The following is a 17,897-nucleotide window of genomic DNA, read 5'->3' on the forward strand; positions in this document are numbered from 1 at the left end:
TTTCATTGACCTCCAGTGGTCCGCTTTTTCTGGAAATCCTATCCCGTCTACAGTTGCGGATAAAACGGATGACATAGGCGGTAATACGTAGTAATTTCATGTAAGATCCATGGTTTGAAATATCCAATATATTTGTTATACTGCCTAGACTATTTTGGTGCGTCATATCCAAGTTGTCTATTTCCTCTTCACTTTCGCTGTCATCTACCAGTGAGGTCAAAACGATGTTTTTGCGCTGTTTAGTTCTGGCCATTTTGTACTATCTGTTAACCAATTTGGTCCTTTCCGCCAAAGTATACTCTGGTCAAATTGTTCAATTGTAAGTCCTCTTGTAAGAAGATCTGCCGGGTTGTTATCAGTAGGGCAATACCGCCATTTGTATGGATGCGTCAATTCTGTTATTTCCTTCACTCGATTAGCTATAAAACGTTTCAAAGTCTTCGTAGATGTTAGCCAATGAAGAACAATGCTGCTATCTGACCAAAATACAATTTTTGGATAATTAAGTGTTGAATGAAGATGTGCAGCTAGTCGTGCGCCGATGATTGCTGCCATAAGTTCAAGTTGTGGGAGGGTTAAACATTTGACTGGTGCTACTCTGGTTTTCGCCATTACTAAAGTTGTTTCGTTTTCGTTACTCAAATAAGCTGCTGCGCCGTACGCCTTTGGACTTGCGTCTGCAAATACATGAAGTACTAATTCTGTTGATGCTGATGGCTTGCTAAAATAATATCGAGGAATAGTGAATTGTATTGCCTTTTCCAAATCTTTGGTCAAATCTATCCACGTAGTCTTTAAATTATCTGGTATAAGTTCGTCCCAATCTAATCCACATTTCCATAACTCTTGTATCAGGATTTTCGCTCTAATTGTAACCGGACTAAGTCAGCCGAGTGGATCATAAATCTTTGAAGAATATTTCAAAACTTCTCGTTTAGTAACATGTTGAAGTAGTTCCGGTGTAGGAATTTCACGCTTATGGTAAAACATCTCGTCGCTTCGACTGTTCCACAACACTCCAAGTATTTTTGTATACTTATCCGTATCTAGGACATTTTCCTCTTTAGCTAATTTTAGTAATTTAGCACTGTTTGAACTCCATGATCTCAAGTTGAATCCAGCTCCAGCCATCAAGCTCCTTGCTTCTTTGAAATACGTAAGTAAATCTTCCTCTTTGTTCATACTTGACAATATGTTATCAACGTAAATATCTCTTTCTAGAATTTTAGCTGTTTCACTGTTTCCGAATTGTTTCAAATGTTTCTGTATTGTGGCGTTGAGTATAAAGGGCGAAGACGTCGCTCCAAATAACACTGCTTTGAACCTATAAGTTTTCAGCTGACTTCCTGGGTTTGTAGGGTCACTAAGCCATAAAAATCGGGTAACGTCTCAATCTTCTTCGCTCAATCCAACATGTAAGAAAGCTTTCTCAATATCAGTACATGTAGCAAACTGGTTGGCTCTAAACTTTACTAGGAGTTTTGTCAAATAATTTAATTTTGGTGGTGTGTCCATCAGACAATCATTTAGACTTGGATGACTTGGTGATTGACGACAACTGCAGTCGTATACTATTCGTATAGGAGTTGTGCTAGATTCCTTGTGTATAGGGTGGTGTGGAATGTAATGAATTTTCCCGCCTTTTTGTTCTTTTTCATCTACTGTCTCAACAAATCCTCTACGTTCCTGTTCGGCGATTATATCTCCATACTTCTTTAGTAGTTTAGGATCTTGACTAAGTTTCTTAATAACGTTCTCTGTTCTTCTTCTTGTGGCTGTATAGTTTGATGGTAGTTCGTCATGTTCCTGTTTCCATGGCAATTTTGCAAAGTATTTATTACCTCTGAGTTCAATCGAAGTGTCTTGATATGTTTCCAAAAAATCCGTATCGTCTTCGTCTGTTTCCTTTGAGTTAATACCAATCGATTCCAATCTCAAAAATGCTTCTATATCATGCTCCTCCGTTTTATGAGAAACAAGAATATTAAAAATGCTATTACCCATCAACGAGTTATCTCTCTTGTCGCTTACTGGACCGGAAAGTAAGAAACCTAACTTTGACCTCACGGCGGTTGGACCATTTCCCCGTATGACTTCATCCTCGAGTAAGTCCCAGTAGTAGTCAGCTATGATCAATAACGATATTTCGAAAGACTCTTCCTGTGTTACCGGATGTGCTAACTTAAGTCCCCGTAAATAATTCAGTCCTCTGTTGATGTGGCGAATATTGTTCTGCAAAGGTACGGCAATCATTGGTACAATTAGAACGTGTATCGGTATTTTCTGTCCTGCATCTGTTTCTACGAACACTGTCGATTTATCTAAATGTCTTACGTTTTTGTTTCTATCTCCAAATGATGATAACTGTAGAATTTCAGTTCCCTCTGAATGTAAATTAAGTTTTCTAGCTAAATCTTCAGTCACAAATGATCTCTGTGCTCCCTCGTCAAAAAGTATATGGGTGTCTCTACATGAGTGGTCTGACCATACGGTTGCTACTGCAGTTTTTAAAAGAACATTTGTACGTACCTCGACTGACGATGAGTATAAAATTGACGTGTCCTCTTCCCTCTGATTCGTGTCATTTACCAAATGTACAGATGTCTGATTAGCTTGTCCATTGTTACCATGAAAATTCATATGCTGTTGGCTGTAATTTGTATTTTGCACGCTTTGTTTACTCTTGTCATTATCGTGGTTCTTGTTGTTAAATCGGCGTACAGTACACAGACTTGTGTGGTGTCTTTTGTTGCAATTTCGGCATAAGTGTTTTGACTTACATTCATGTATACGATGTGTTCCAAGACAGTTGAAACACAATTTCTCGCGTTTTACAATGTTCATGCGTGATGCTGGATCAGATACGTTCGCGCAATGCGCTGGTGCGTGTACATCGTGGCAAAATACACAAGGTTTAGTGTCTAAATTCTGGCGTATATTTCCTGTATTCAGAGCTTGATTTTGGCGGGGTTTTGTTGATTTAGTTCCGGTAAAGAAAAATGATGTACTTGGTAAATTGTTAGAAGTTTCAGTGTCTTGTCCCGCATCAATTATGTTTATTTCATTGCAAATACTTTTCCGGAGGTCTGGTAATAACCAGTTTTCTGTTCCATGTTCACGGGCAAGGTTTTTTTTAATTTCTCCCGGTAATTTTTTCAAAATAGTTGGTACAAGTAATGTTCCATACGAGTCTTGTGACTGGCCCAAAGATTCTAGCCCTCTTACATAAGTTTCCATTTGATCATAGAATTGTCTCAAACTGATAAGATTGTTTCGTGGTGATGGAATTTCTAATAATGCTTGAATGTATGCTTGCGTGATTTTGTGTGTTTGTCCGAATCTCTCCTTCAATAAAATAATGGCGTCTGCGTAGTTTGCATTAGTAAGTGCAAAACCAGCTATGGTGCGTAATGCTTCATTCTGTAACTGCGCTTTGAGGTAATTAAATTTCTGGACATCGGTCAATGAAGGGTTTAAATGTATGGCGCATTCATACGAATCCCGGAAAGTTTGCAAATCTAATATATTCCCTGTGAATATCGGAAGTGAGAGTTTGGGTAAGTAGTGATTCTGACTGCTTGCGGATGTATACGAATTTATATTAGTACTCACTGTGTTACTAGCTTGAGAGAACGGATTTTGGGACGACTGCGTGCATGAGTTTTCTGTGAGGTTTGCTGAGACGAACGGATGAGAATCAACATTTAATATTTGCGATGAAGTATCACTCTGACGTGTCTTTGATGTGGTATGAGTATCTTGAATAAAATTTCTTATGTGTCTTATTTTTGTTTCTAACGTAATACAATACTCATCTGAGTCTAGAATTTCACTTTCAATATCTTCTGCTTCCGCTAGGTTGAGTATCTGCTCATTCAAATTGTTCAGTATCTTTTGCTTCTGAAGAAGGTTTTCAAATGTTGCGTTCAATTCTTCTGGATCGAAATCTGTATCTTGCTTCTCTGCATCTATCTTCCGAATAAGTTTTGTAACAGCACTTCTGTTCCCTGATCTTATCGACTTGAGCTTGCTTAAATCCATTGGTCACGGTACCATAAATGTGGAGGTTAAAAGTATGATATTTTCGCTAATATAAACAAACACGTCTGTTCAGCCATAACTTTTAATAACAACTCAAAGAGCTCACGGCGACGTCACTGAAGTCGCCAACGTCGCCAATGGTAATGTACAAACTTAGGAACGTCGTAATCCCGCGGTAATCTCGACAAAAGGTTAACACTGATAGCTACTGTAAATTCAGAAATTATTGCGAGGTTTTTATTATTGCGAATAATGCGACTGAGTTGTAAACGAAATAATTAAAACTCGCATTTTGTAATATTTTAACTGAATTAAGCATGACTTTTCTCAAAATCGTAAAAATTAAAATCGCATTCAAGTGTAAAATGACAAAATCGCAATAATAAATGCACGCAATAATTTCTGAATTTACAGTAACCCAATTTCGAGAAAACTAATTTTATATTTAAGATGAGGGCTGTGTGCATATTTAGTCTTATGTGACTACAAAACAGTTTTCTAATTTCAATTCAGCTTTTATGAAATTGAACATACCGTCAATTTGTGATGAGGTTGACGTTGACCACCTTTCATTTGTTGTAAACATTGTTGTGTTTAAAATATAGGGAAAAAATTAATTGTTACGCACGTTCTCAAAATATCCCTTAAAAATGGACGTCAGTTTTTCCTAGCAACCTCCTTTGTATATCATTGTAGGTTTAATACCACCAATTCGTACTACGTCATATCTGGTTGCATACAAAACAGAGTCTAGAAAATAATACTCCCTTGAATTTGACAGTTGTAGGAAAATAATCCTACATTACATTGCAGTAACACATTCTGGGTCATAAACATATATCTTGGATGTTTCAAAGCACCATTCTTTAATATATTTGGTGTTTCTATAGAACATTTTGGAAACTTGAGGTTACATGGTTACTAAAGCTTTTACACAGGTAAAAAACAGGTGAACATTTGATTAGTTTACTTCCAGTGAAGGTTATTTTTCTTAAATGCAACGACATGTTATGTGAAAAATTGTCTATAGTACTCGACAGGATAAAACTTTACTCGTGCAAAGTAGTTCCTTATTTGAAACAAAGATAAATTCTGCACAATAGTTTGAAAAGTGCAAATTTAACAAAGACTAATAGAGTAAATTCAATGGTGGTATTTCACCTTGTAGAAGAATATGGTTCTTTGTATAGTACCACCTGATGCTCTTCATCCGTCATCAAAACATTTTCAAAATATTACATGTATCACATGCATATCTACACAATTTTCGCATACACGCATCTTTTTCAATTTTTCCCCCTCACACTATTTTGGCAGATACATATATCAATTGTTTTATTGCTCTTTCCAAGTTTCACCAAGTACCGAATTGATTTGGAGCCCCGAAGGGCACTATGTGTACCACAGTAATGAAAGGCGGTACCAGTTCTGATAGCTTACAACATATCGAATAATTCTTGTTATATTAAAGATAAGGCATGTGTGCATATTGAGCCTTGTGTGACTACCAAGCATATTTAAAAATTTCAAATAAGCCTTTATGAAATAAGACATACCGTCACTTTGTGATGAAGGTGATGTTGACAATCTTTCCACTGTTGTAACACTTGATGTATCTAAAATATAGGGGAACAAGTGTTTAATTATTGTCAAGTATTGACCTCAGATCATCCAAGTATTAAAAATTGTATTTGTCAGATAAAATTATGTTTTTCTAACGTCATGTACATGACAAACTTTCTTTTGGGTTTTTTTTATCGCCAAATATTGATATAGGATAAATTTTTTTAATCCGAGTTAAAGGGAGTTGAAAAAAATCCTTTTACGAAACTTTGAAAATAAATAGTCTTAATTTGGTATAAAACAATAAGTCCTTTAAACACAAAAACATTAGACCTGTCTTCTGTGTGATTTTTCAAATATTGTGGAACATATTTCAATACCCTTTGTTTACCAATGCAGATACAGTGTCCTCCGGTATATCTTTGTAATACAACACTGACCTCACTGATCACATGTAATCTCCTTTGTTTGACGTATAGAGGTCAGACATAACAAAATGACTTTAGGTCATCTACGTATACATTTGTTATAGTTGAAAAGTTTATAACAGAATGGCCTGTAGGTAACCTCCTTTGTATATCATAGAAGTTGAATGCATGTATAGTACCATCTGATTATTTTCATCAGTCATCATTTCTTTTTAAATAATTACGTGCATATGTAGAACATTGTTGCATGTACGTATCTTTTCAGTTTCTCCGCAAAACACCATTTTGATAGATGCATATATCGATTCTTTTTTGCTTCTACCAATTTTCAAAAATTACCAAAATGAGTTTAAGCCTCAAAGGGCATACTGTTAACCCCAGTTATAAAAGGCTAACACTGATAGCCAACCCAATTTCGAGCAAACTTATTTTATATTAAAGATGAGGGCTGTGTGCATATTTAGTCTTATGTGACTACAAAACTGTTTTCTAATTTCAATTCAGCATTTATGAAATTGAACATACCGTCAATTTGTGATGAAGTTGACGTTAACCACCTTTCATTTGTTGTAAACATTGTTGTATCTTAAATATATGGAAACAATTAATTGTGACGCACGTTCTCAAAATATCCCTTAAAAATGGACGTTAGTTTTTCCTAGTAATAAAAAAGTGTACGTTTCAGATCTAATTATGTTTTTCCGGCGTTAAGTCAATAACAAACACACTTTTTGTTTATTTGTCGCCAAATATTGACATATCTTTTTTTAGTCAGAGTTTGAGGGAGTTGAAAAAAGTTTTTTGTATTAAAAGATTTAAAAATAGTATAAAATTGGTATGCAATAATACATCCCTTAAAACACAAAAGCATTAGATATATCTTCTGTGTACATTTTAAGATATTGTCGAACATGTTAAATACACTTTGCAGAGACAGTTAATCCTATATTTCATTGCAATAACACATTCTGGGTCATAAACATATATCTTGGGTGTTTCAAATCATCATTTTTTTTTATTTGGTGTTTCTATAGAATATTTTGGAAACTTGAGGTTACATGGTTACTAAAGCTTGTACACAGGTAAAAAAAAAGGTAAAAATTTGATTGGTTAACTTCCAGTGATGTTTTTTTCTTATATACATTGAAACTGTATGTGAAAGTTTGTCTATAGTACTGGGCCGGAAAAACTTTACTCATATTACTAAGTATTTCTTTATTTGAAACAAAGATAAATTCTGCAATATTTTTTTGAAAAGTTCATTTTTAACAAAGAGTTATTGGGCAAAATCAATGGTGGTTTTAAACCTTGTAGAGGAATATGGTTCTTTTTAAAGTACCACCTGATGCTTTTTATCAGTCATCAAAATATTTTCAAATTGTTACATATATAACATTCATGTCTTCAAAATTGTCGCATATACGCATTTTCTTTCATTTTTGCCCGAAAACACATTTTGACAGATACATATATCGATTGTTTTATTGCTCTTTCCAAGTGTCACCAAGTACCCAATTGAGTTTGAGCCCCGAAGGGCACAATGTATACCACAATAATGAAAGGGTTACACTGATACATTTGTAGCTAACACCATTTCGATTAATTCTGGTTAATTAAAGATAAATCCTGTGTGCATATTGAGTCTTGTGAGACTACCAAACAGTATTTAGAAATTTCAAATAAGCACTTATGATTTAAAACATACCGTCACTTTGTGATGATGTTGATGATGTTGATGTCGACAATGTTTTCACTGTTGTAAAGTCTGTTCTTTCTAAAATTTGGGAAAAACAAGTAATTAATTGTCACGCACGTTTTTAAAGTGTCCAAAAGAATCGATTTCAAGTCATCCTAGCATTGAAGATTTTAAGAAAAATTGAAAATAGATAGCCAAAATTAGTATAACATAATAAATCCCTTAAACACCAAAAAAAAACCCTCAGGCCTATCACTCTGTAAATTTTAGAATAGTGTCGAACCTGTTTAATATCCCTTTGCCCATTAATGTCAAAATAGTGTCCACAGATATACCTTTGTATACCAATGCAGACTCCACTGACCAGAGGTCATCTCCTGTGCTTAACATGTACGGGACTAGTATAACAAAAGTACTATAGGTCATTTCTGTTGCTTGTTAAATTTGTAAATAAGTATAACATAATGGCATGTGGGTATCCCTCTTTGTATATCATTGTAGAAAAATGTGATTCTGTGTATAGTACCACCTGATGCGTTTCGACAGTAATTAAAAATTTATATATAAAAAAAAAATATTAAGTGTATCACATTCATATCTATAAAATAGTCGCATGTACGCAGCTTTTCAGTTTCGACGCAATAGTATCAAAGGTACCAGGATTATAATTAAGTACGCCAGACACGCGTTTCGTCTACATAAGACTCATCAGTGACGTTCATATCAAAATATTTATGAAGCCAAACAAGTACAAAGTTGAAGAGCATTGTGGATCACAAATTCCAAAAAGTTGTGCCAAATACGGGTAAGGTAATCTATGCCTGGGATAAGAAAATCCTTAGTTTTTCGAAAAATTCAAAGTTTTGTAAACAGGAAATTCATACAAATGACCACATGATTGATATTCATGTCAACACCGAAGTGTTGACTACTGGGCTGGTGATACCCTCGGGGACGTAAACACTATTTTAATAGATGCATATTATATCGATTGTTTAATTGTACATATCCATTGTCACAAAGCACCAAAATGGGATTGAGCCCCGAAGGCAAGAATGTATACTGCAGTGATGAAAGGTGGGATTTAATCTGATAACTAAAAAAAACTTCGAAGAAATTCAATTTATACTTAAGATAAGGCTTATCTGCAAAAGTAGTCTTGTGCGACTACAAAACAGTATTTAGATTAAAAGCAGAATATTTGAAATCGAACCTACCTTCCCTTTGTGATGAAGATGGTGTTGACAACGTTTCTTTTGTTGTAACACTTGTTGTATCTAAAATATGGGGAAAAAAAGTGTTTAATTGTTATGTGCGTTCTCAAAATGTATCAACAGTATTGACCTCAGATCATCCTAGTATTGAAAATTCTACATGTCAGATATAATTAGGTTTTTCTAACGCCATGTGCATGACAAACATTCATTTGTTTTTATGTTGCCAAATATAGATATGAGCCTATATTTTTTTGATCCGGATAAAGGATTTCTTACAAAGAAACTTTGAAAATAAGTAGTCTTAATTTGGTATGAAACAATAAATCCTTTAAACACAAAAACATTAAGGGCATCCGATACAGTTTCTCGATAAAATGTCATTTCCTTAATTTTTAAATATGTTGTAGGCCTTGGCGAGTTATAAAATAAAACACAAAATAAAACATAGGTCACCGTGCTCGTTTTCGAGAAAATTGAGGCTGAAAATTGGGGATTTGTGCAATTTTGCCAAAAAGTTAAACAATGTTATAAATTTTTTGGAGCAAATATTCTTTGTCGTAAATTATTAAGATCGGGTTCAATTTGAAGCTGTGATAAGTGACAATAAGGAAAAAAATAAGTCCCTACACGAATGACTATACAAATTTTCAAGCTTTGCTTGAAATTGCGAACCAGATGCTCAAAGTGGGATTTTTTTAATCCAAAAAATATAGCAATAAAGTGTTTCTGAAAATGTCATTTTTATCATTTTTCTGCATGAACTGCATTTTGTCATGCTTTCTCAAAATATGAAATAAAAAATATATGTCACCGTGCTGGATTCTATGATAAACGCGATTTATCCTAAAAATTGCGTCCCCCCTTTGTAACCTCAACGTTAGCGCTAAAGTGCACGACGTCGTTGGCAGACTTTTTCGACGTAAACTTGAAATTACCGGCAACATTTTTCAGATGTATAAAAATTGCTTGTAAAGAGCTTTCTAAAAATTGGTAATACTGTTTTCGGAAATAAAATCATGTGAATCATAAATACATCTCTTTGTTTGTGGTCTAAGTGAGAAACATCCCAAGAAAAGTGATTACGGACTGTTGATAATTTTTACGGCTTTTAAAATTAAAGACTCGGCAATTTAAAACTTGACATACAGGTTACATGTACTGTACACACTCGTGCATTAATTTATGTATTAATTTATAGCATATGTTGACCTCTAGATGTTGTTTTTTTTTTTTTTTTTTTTTTTTTTTTTTTGTTTGGTTGGCTGCTATTTCATTACAAATATTTTTAAGTTCAGTTTTTATAGTTGACTATGCGGTATGGGCATTGCTCATTGTTGAAGACCGTACGGTGACCTATAGTTGTTAATTTCTGTGGCATGTTTGTTTCTTGTTAAGAGTTGTCTCATTGAAAATTATACCATATCTGTCAGAAAACAAAAACAAAATCTTATCAAGGAATATGCTAAAGGATGCTTTTGTCCAGAGAGATAAACCAGACCATATTTTGAAATTTTTGGATTTCGCAAAAACGATTGAATTAATAGCGAGAGGACTGGACATATTACCTATGCATAATTTCATTGGTAAATAACTATATATATTTTTTTCACCAAAGCGCGACGCATTGCGGGGTACATGAAATATCGCACGTTCATTCCTCTGTCTATCCTTTCGGTCCTTATGGTTAATTAGATTTTCAAGTGTACAATTCTTGCCAAATTTGCTATAAAACTGATATCGTACGGACACATTATATTAGAAATTGCAATTGTATTTGCTGTCATTCCATCATTTCTCTTAATATATTTGTAAAAAAAATTTAAAAAACCAAAATAAACAACTGCGCTACGAGCGCATGATACACCCGTCGTCTTATGGAAAAAAACCATAATACATGTTTTTGAAATAACACGGGGCTTGTACAGGAAGTCATGCTAAGTATATCCTGACTCATTTGGTATTCGTGCTCAAAAGGAAGTTTATAATGACTATGATATCATATTGAAGCTCAATAAAAATTCAAGAACTAAAAATGAATTAAAGAATCATCACGAAAAAGTATACAGATCCGTTTAAGAATAATTTAACTAACAAGTATATTAAATTTTATGCAATAATTATTAATAGTTTCTTAGGTACGGCTCGTCATGTGAAAACCCCCTCTTTTTTCATAAACTCAATAACTCTAAAATAAAAGAATCATCCCCAAAAAGTATACAGATCTTCAGATTCATATAACTAAGAAGTGTGTAAGGTTTTAAGCAATAATCAAAAATCATTTTTGAGATACAGCGCGAACTGTGAAAAAACACCCCCTGTTTTAGTTACAAAGTCTTGTAACTCAAAAAGTTCACCAAAAAGATATACAGATCGTTTGACCATCATGGAAAAAAAACAACCATATTTAGTTTAATGACTTTAGGATAATATGCTGTACTATTTTACGACGTACAGACGGACGTCGCACATTTGTATACCATAATACGTCCCGTCAAAATTTGTACGGGCGTATAAACATATTGTTGGCTATTGTCTTTATAATTTTCTGCGGAGTTCAGTATTTTTTGTCGTTTTACTTTTTGTTAGATAAAATACGTGTTACGTGGGGGTAATAGGAACTTTATTAAAGTTGTATCATTGTTGATATTAGCGGAATGCCATTATTTATCTAACATAAATAAATTGATCAGTTAGGAAGTTTACTTCTTCTTGTACCTAGATTTTCGGTATTAGTTTTAAAATATCATTGTTGGTTTTCCGTACTGTAAAAAAATGACAGAAAATCGGAGACGGACTAAATTGTAGATGATGAATGATAATAAAAATGTCCTATGCTTGAACAGAATATTTTTTACATCAATTTGGGAATCAGAATATGTTTTCAAGACAAATACTATTAGTAGTCCAAATAATTATGACAGTAAGGAAGGGTATATTAATATTTTGCTTTGACGGTCCGCCTTCCTGTGACGCGTGAAAGAAAAAAATTATAATAGCCTTTCAAGACGTTTGGATTAGTAAAATACCATACCTCCTCCAATCTTTTGAAGTGCAATGATCGTTCCATAAATATGTTCCGTCTGAATTTATTATTTTATTTTAGACAAAACTATATCATATGTAGGACATACGTCCTGAACATGCATGAAATATTTGCAACTGGACGTTAAGCAAACAACATTCAATCAATTTATTGGACATAGTCTTGGTATAAAGCTGGAATTTAAGGTAGCGCCTTCCTCATATTAAAATGATAATTGACATACATTATATTAGTAACATCAAAAGGGTCAGTCATCTTGAGATTGCTAACTTTACGATAGTTAAATTTGTTGAAGATCTCACAGAAACAGTAATGTGTTTTATTTCTTATGATTTTATTAGACTGTTATCCTTTTAGAATAAAATGCACTAATATAATGGTGTAGAAGTTAGCATGCGGGAGAAACAGAAATTGGAGCATCGGAAAATTCACATTACGTTTCTTATTACGGAAAATTACCACGTGAAAATTACACGCATTACGTCCCGCAAAAAGTGACGTTTTGCGGGAATCCAAACGCTTGACGTCACGCCAAGAGTTAACTCCCTTGAAACTGTATCGGATGCCCTTAAACCTTTCTTCTGTGTGATTTTTAAAATATTGTCGAACATATTTGAACACACTTTGTTCACCAATGCAGAGACAGTGTCCTCCGGTATACCTTTGTAATACAAACCTGACCTCACTGATAAAACGGAATCTCCTTTGTTCAACATGTACAGGACTAGTAGAGCAAAATGAATTTGGTCATCTACGTATTCATTTGTTAAATTTGATAAGGCGGGATCTGTTCTGATAGCTCACAATTTTTGATTCGAGCGTCACTGATGAGTCTTTTTGTAGACGAAACGTGTCTGGTGTAAATATTAAATTTTAATCCTGGCATCTATGATGAGTTTATTACACATTTCGAATACATTAATTTTATATTAAAGATGAGGCATGTGTGCATATTTAGTTTTGTTTGACTACAAAACCATATTTAAATTTCAAATAAGCTTTTATAGAAATGAACATACCGTCAATTTGTGGTGAGGTTGACGTCGACCACCTTTCCTTTGTTGTAAAAATTGTTGTATCTAAAATGTTGGAAAACAAGTGATTAATTGTTACGCACGTTTTCAAAATATCCATTAAGAATGAACGTCAGGTTTTCCTAGAATTCAAACAAGTCTACGTTTCAGATATAATTATATTTTTCCGGCATAATGTGCTTAACAAGCATACTTTTTTGTTTATGTCGCCAAACATTGACATGATGCTATTTTTTTAATCGGAATTTAAGAATTTTGAAAAAGTTGTTCTTAAAAAAAGATATATAAATAGTCTAAAATTGGTAGAAATAATACATCCATTAAACACAAAAACATTAGGTCTATCTTCTGTGTAAATTAAAAAAAAATGTGTCGAACATGTTTAATACACTATTTTCACCAAGGCAGAGACAGTGTTCTCTGGTATATATTTGTATACCAACACAGACCTCACTGACTAGATGGAATCTATTTAACATTTAAAGGACTGGTATACCAAATGACTTCAGGTGATTTTCATTTGTTAAAATGCACAAATAAAACAGAATGGACTGTGGGCATCCTCCTTTGTATATCATTGTAGGTGTAATACCGCCAATTCATAGAACATCACATCCGGTTGCATACGAAATAGGGTGGAAAAAAATATTCACTTGAATTAGACAGTTGTAGAAAATAATCCTAAAATTTCATTGCAGTAACAAATTTCTGGATCATCAGCATATATCTTGGGTATTTCAAAGCACCGTTATTTTTTTATTTGGTGTTTCTATAGAATATTTTGAAAACTTGAGGTAACATGGTTACTAAAACTTGTACAAAGGTAAAACAGAGAACATTTGATTTGTTAACTTCCAGTGATGGTTATTTTCTTATATGCAAGGAAATGGTATGTGAAAGTTTGTCTATAGTACTGGGCAGGATAAAACTTTACTCATGCCAAGTAGTTCCTTATTTGAAACAAAGACAACTTCTGCACAATTTTTTTTGAACAGTTCACTTTTAACAAAGACTTATAGGTTAAAATCAATGGTGGTATTAAACCTTGTAGAGGAATACGGTTTTTTGTATAGTACCACCTGATGCTTTTCATCAGTCATCAAAACATTATCAAAATATTACGTTTATCACATGCATATCAACAAAATTGTCCCATACACAAATCTTTTTTCAGTTTTGCCCAAAAACACTGTTTTGGCAGATTCATATATCGATTGTTTTATTGCTCCTTCCCAGTGTCACCAAGTACCGAATAGAGTTTGAGCCCCGAAGGGCACAGTGTATGCCATAGTGTTGAAATGAAGTATCTGTTCTGATAGCTAACACCATTTCGATTAGTTCCTGTTATATTAAAGATAAGGCCTGTGTGCATATTGAGTCTTGTGAGACTACCAAACAGTATTTAAAAATTTCGAATATGCATATATGAAATAAGACATACCGTCACTTTGTGATGATATTGATGTCGACAATGTTTTCACTGTTGTAATATCTGTTGTTTCTAAAATGTGTAAAAAACAAGTGATTAATTGTCACACACATTCTTAAAGTGTCCAAAAGAACCGACCTCAGGCCATCCTAGCATTGAAGTTTTTAAGAAAAATTGAATATAAATATCCAAAATTGGTATAACATAATACATGCCTTCAACACAAAAAACCTCAGGCCTTTGTATCCACTCTGTAAATTTTAAAATAGTGTCGAACATGTTTTAAATCCCTTTTCCCTGTAATGCCAAAATAGTGTCATCCGATATACCTTTGTAAACCAATGCAGATTTCACTGACCAGAAGTTATATCAACATTTCATTATCGTGTACAGGACTAGTATAACAAAATGAGTTCAGATCATTTCCGTTTGTTAGATTTGATTAGTATAACATAATGGCCCTGTGTATAGAACCTCCTGATGCTTTTCATCAGTCAACAAAAAATTCTCAAAAATATTAAGTGTATCACATTCATATCTATAAAATTGTCCGTTTACGCAGCTTTTCGGTTTCATCGCAAAACACTGTTTTTGGTAGATGAAAATATCGACTGTTTAATTGCTCCTTCACATTGTAACAAAGTACAGAAACGAGTTCGAGCCACGAAGGGAACAATGTATACTGCAGTGATGAAAGGCGGGACCTGTTCTGATAGCTAACAAAATTTCGAGCAAATTCATTTCATACTAAAGATAAAAGCTGTTTGCATATTTAGTCTTGTGTGACTACAAAACAGTATTTAAATTTGAAATCAGCATATATGAAATCGAACATACCGTCACTTTGTGATGAAGTTGCTGTCGATAACCTTTCCACTGTTGTAAACTGTGTTGTATCTAAAATATGTGGAAAACAAGTGATTAATTGTGACGCATGTTCTCAAAATGTACTAAATTGTTCGACCTCAGGTAATCCTAGCATCGAAAAAGTCTACTTTTCATATATACTTACGTTTTACTGATTTAATGAACATGCCAAATATACTTATATTTTTTGCCGCCAAAAATTGATATGAGTATATTCTTATTTAATCGGAGTTAAAGGGGATGAAAAAAGTTTTTAAAAAAGTTAAAATATATGGTTTTGAATTGGTATAAAATAATAAATTCCGTAAAAAAAAAAAAACCTCAACCTATCTCCTTTGTTAATTTTAAAATGATGTCGATCATGTTTTCCAATCCTTTGTCCATCAAAGCGAAAACAGTTTCTCCCTGTATACCAACGCTGAACTCACTAACCAGATGTTTTCTCCTTTGGTTAAGGTATACAGGATTAGTATATTAGAATGAATAAAAGAGAGGCAAAAGATACCAGAGGGACATTCAAACTCGTAAGTCGAAAATAAACTGACATCGTCATGGCTAAAACAGAAAAAGACAAGCAGAAAAACAATAGTAAACAAAACACATCATAAAAAACTAGACTAAGCAACACTAACCCCATCGGAAACTGGGGTAATCTCAGGTGTTCCGGAAGGTTAATACGATCCTGTGAATTTTCTCTATATGTGGCATCTGTCGTGTTGCTCATGTTAGTACAAATCTGGTAATAAGTCTAATTCGGAAGGTCACCTTCGTGAAAAGATGACGGGATTGTAGTTACGACATTATGCACATATTCGCTATCATCTGTGAAAAGGTCGATTTTAAAATAGTGTCGAACATGTTTAAAATCCCTTTTCCCAGTAATGCCAAAAAAGTGTCCTCCGATATACCTTTGTATACCGATGCAGATTTCACTGACCAGAGTTTATATCAACATTGCATTAACATGTACAGGACTAGTATAACAAAATGAGTTCAGATCATTTCCGTTTGTTAAATTTGATTAATATCATAATGGTCTGCGGGTATCCATCTTTGTATATCATTGTAAAAAAATATGCTTCTGTGTATAGTACTACCTAATGCTTTTCATCAGTCATAAAAAAATTCTCAAAAATATTAAGTTCATCACATTCATATCTATAAAATTGTCGCATGTACGCAGCTTTTGGGTTTCATAGCACAACACTGTTTTGGGTAGACGAATATATCGATTGTTTTATTGCTCCTTTGCATTGTCACAAAGTACGGAAACGAGTTGGAGCCACGAAGGGGACAATGTATACCGCAGTGGTGAAACACAGGACCTGTTCTGATGGCTAACAAAATTTCGAGCAAATTCATTTCATACTAAAGATAAAAGCTGTTTGCATATTTAGTCTTGTGTGACTACAAAACAGTATTTAAATTTGAAATCAGCATATATGAAATCGAACATACCGTCACTTTGTGATGAAGTTGATGTCGACAACCTTTCCACTGTTGTAAACTTTGTTGTATCTAAAATATGTGGAAAACAAGTGATTAATTGTGACGCATGTTCTCAAAATGTACTAAATTGTTCGATCTCAGGTCATCCTAGCATCGAAAAAGTTTACGTTTCATATATATTTATGTTTTTCTGATTTAATGAGGATGCCAAATATACTTATATTTTTTGCCGCCAAAAATTGATATGAGTATATCCTTATTTAATCGGAGTTAAAGGGGATGAAAAAAGTTTTAAAAAAGTTTAAAATATATGGTTTTGAATTGGTATAAAATAATAAATTCCGTAAACAAAAAAAACCTCAACCTATTTCCTTTGTTAATTTTAAAATGATGTCGATCATGTTTTCCAATCCTTTGTCCATCAAAGCGAAAACAGTTTCTCCCGGTACACCTTTGTATACCAACGCTGAACTCACTAACCAGATCTTTTCTCCTTTGGTTAAGGTATACAGGATTAGTATATTAGAATGAATAAAAGAGAGGCAAAAGATACCAGAGGGACATTAAAACTCGTAAGTCGAAAATAAACTGACATCGTCATGGCTGAAACAGAAAAAGACAAGCAGACAAACAATAGTAAACAAAACACATCATAAAAAACTAGACTAAGCAACACTAACCCCATCGGAAACTGGGGTAATCTCAGGTGTTCCGGAAGGTTAATACGATCCTGTGGATTTTCTCTAAATGTGTCATCTGTCGTGTTGCTCATGTTAGTACAAATCTGGTAATAAGTCTAATTCGGAAGGTCACCTTCGTGAAAAGGTGACGGGATTGTAGTTACGACATTATGCACATATACGCTATCATCTTTGAAACGGTCGATTTTAAAATAGTGTCGAACATGTTTAAAATCCCTTTTCCCAGTAATGCCAAAAAAGTGTCCTCCGATATACCTTTGTATACCAATGCAGATTTGACTGACCAGAGTTTATATCAACATTGCATTAACATATACAGGACTAGTATAACAAAATGAGTTCAGATCATTTCCGTTTGTTAAATTTGATTAATATAACATAATGGCCTTAGGGTACCCCTCTTTGTATATCATTGTAGAAAAATATAGT

General features: G+C 33.7%; 1 long non-coding RNA gene across 1 annotated transcript; it reads right to left on the bottom strand.

The window, feature by feature from the left end:
- Nucleotides 1-5,594: 5,594 nt before the first annotated feature.
- LOC143045256 (uncharacterized) lies at nt 5,595-16,837 on the bottom strand. The gene is made up of 3 exons (XR_012968914.1): nt 16,777-16,837; nt 14,464-14,523; nt 5,595-5,657 (listed from the first exon to the last, which is right to left on the bottom strand). It is a non-coding gene; the product is annotated as an uncharacterized LOC143045256 (long non-coding RNA).
- Nucleotides 16,838-17,897: the final 1,060 nt, after the last annotated feature.

Source organism: Mytilus galloprovincialis, chromosome 9 (genome assembly GCF_965363235.1).
Source record: "Mytilus galloprovincialis chromosome 9, xbMytGall1.hap1.1, whole genome shotgun sequence".
Classification (NCBI taxonomy): Eukaryota; Metazoa; Mollusca; class Bivalvia; order Mytilida; family Mytilidae; genus Mytilus; species Mytilus galloprovincialis.